At 27.9% G+C, this 775-nt stretch overlaps 1 protein-coding gene across 1 annotated transcript in view; it reads left to right on the forward strand.

Annotated features, from left to right (window-relative positions):
- LOC105448526 overlaps nucleotides 1–775 on the forward strand; it is a 3103-nt gene that overhangs the window by 1435 nt on the left and 893 nt on the right. The window lies entirely within an intron of this gene.

Raw genomic sequence — 775 nt, forward strand, 5'->3', positions numbered from 1 at the left:
ACTTTTGAACGGTTCAACTACAAACGACGGGAAAATCACTACAAACAATTACAAGTGATTATAAAAATTGTGCCGCAAGCGAATTCGATGTATCTTAAAAATTGACAAATTACGTTTTTTATTTACTGCTAATATATTGTAACTTTTGAATGAATATATTGTAACTTTTCAACTAATGAAATTCAACGAATGACGGGAAAGTCACTACAAATAGAAACGATTCTAAATCAAGATATATTATTAATTTTTCTGTAACTCAAAGTCGGGTGATAGTCATTTTTTCAAAATTCTTTTTATAAATTTATAAACGAAATTATACTACTACTACAAACAACTAAAAACAAAATACTAACCTTTTTTATTATAAACTTACTTTAGTAAAAGTCGGGTGCCAAATTCACGTAGGTAAATTAGCGCATAAACGAATACGGATGGTATGCGTACAGAGGCGTTTATAATTATTTCTCGAAAATGATACTTCGGAAAATAACTTTATCACACATGGTTGAATTCCTCTTAAAATACCCTTTAATCTTGTAAAAAAGAAATTTTGAAAAATTAAAAAAAAATGTTAGGTGGTGGGGGTAAACAAAAAAATAAACAATAAAAAATTATTTTAAATTATAATTATAAAGTACTCTTAAAGCCATTCAACGTTTATTCAGAACATTTTTTTCTATTTCTCGTAGTTTCGATGATATTTGCATTGAAAAATAAAACCGATTTTTTTCTAAGGGATGTTTTCACCCCCTTAACGTGCGACTCAGCACGAATG

This window comes from Wasmannia auropunctata, unplaced genomic scaffold, assembly GCF_000956235.1.
Source record: "Wasmannia auropunctata unplaced genomic scaffold, wasmannia.A_1.0 LD336085.1, whole genome shotgun sequence".
Lineage (NCBI taxonomy): Eukaryota > Metazoa > Arthropoda > Insecta > Hymenoptera > Formicidae > Wasmannia > Wasmannia auropunctata.